We start from the raw sequence: 1,634 nt of genomic DNA on the forward strand, positions 1-1,634 counted from the left end.
TCACACATTGCAGGGATATGCAGAGATATGCTTGAATTAACACCTATTTTATATATGTCACAATATATTTTTTGGGTCCTTTTTTTTCGAAATTTTTGACAAAGTTTTGACCAGAAATAGGTTGTGGAGATGATCAGTGTAAATGGAAGATTGATGGTCAAATAAGCGGGAAGTTGAGAATAGAAAAGGGAAAATAGTAGGAAGAAGTTAAAAGTGGTTATTTTAGGACTTGGAGAATCCATGAAAGATGGATCTATGCTCTATATTTTTAAAATATCAAAGAGATATAGACCAAAGCACTAGGTTTTGTCAAAATAGACTGGATAAAGTGAACGGGAGCAAAGTGATCAAAGTGGACTGAATCAAGGGAGTAAGATTGGAGAAAGTTATATAAAAGCCGCAAGGAATGAAAAGGAAAAATAGAGAGAGATTGGGATCATGCCAAAATGTTGTTAGATTGAAGACTAAAATTCTATGTATATTTTTATATTGTAGTTGGTTCCACTATAATCTACTCATGTTATCTAGTGAAAGATCGTGCACTCTTTTGTAGATCTTTGATGTAATGATCCACTTCTCATAATAATAAAGAAGGTGTTGCAGGGAGAGTTTTGTGTGTTTGTGTATGGAATGGTTATGAATTATGTGCCTCTTTTAAAAATTTATTATTATGTTCTCATATATTTCCTAATATTTATTTTTGTGGAGGAATGTTTCTTAACTACATATAGAGTTCAAAATCTTTAAGCAAATGCTATATAATTACTTGAGTAATGAATGATTTTTTTGGTAATAAATATTTTGATTCATCCTTTAATCCCCTTCTTCTTTGAATGTCTCGACACACCTCGTGTGAGATGTTTCTCCCTTGCGGAGGAATGAAAATGTCAATGATGTGCTAGACTACTACAAAAACCTTTGTTGGCAACTAGTGGTCAAACCTTGAGTCTTATAATTCAAATTTTATGAAAGAAATGGTTCTGTTATCCAGACCCATATATTTTTAGGGGCTCTAAATCATGGTGTCAAGGATTCTCAAAGGTGATATTCAAGAATGGTGGTATGAGAAGATTGACTCATTTGTTCTACAACAAGCTCAACTAAGATAAAAGAACTTGGAGTGGGTTAAGGAGGAACTTTTATATGCAAGCCCTGCATGTGATTAGTAATTTCATAAGGAATTAGATTATTGGTTAAGAAGATTGTAGCTTCAGATAGGGACTAGAAATCTCCTTTGCATTTGTAGAACTTGGACTAGTACAAATTTATCTTCTTTACACAGGCTTGATACTGAATTGAATAGTGATGTAGATTTTTGGGTTCAAGCGTGTTTACAAAGTTAGATCATTGAATCCGCTACAGAAGATTACTAATCCTTGTCCAAAGTCAAAGCAATATTCAAGTATGCATTGCATGGAATATTGTTGAAAGAAATTCCTCTTTGGATTAAGATGCCAATGATAGAAGAAAACCTATTGTTGTTTCAAGAAAATAATATGGAAAATTAAAACCCTAGGTACTGGCGGTATGGTTTAGGAGAGAGATGCTACTTGATTGTAAAGGATGAGGGTATGTTGTGATGGATATATATAAGTTGCGAAGAGCTAAAGACTTTATGGCTGATAAAAGAGTGA

This window comes from Pinus tabuliformis, chromosome 7 (assembly GCF_031772625.1).
Source record: "Pinus tabuliformis cultivar Carrire ecotype Pingquan chromosome 7, CPIR1, whole genome shotgun sequence".
NCBI lineage: Eukaryota > Viridiplantae > Streptophyta > Pinopsida > Pinales > Pinaceae > Pinus > Pinus tabuliformis.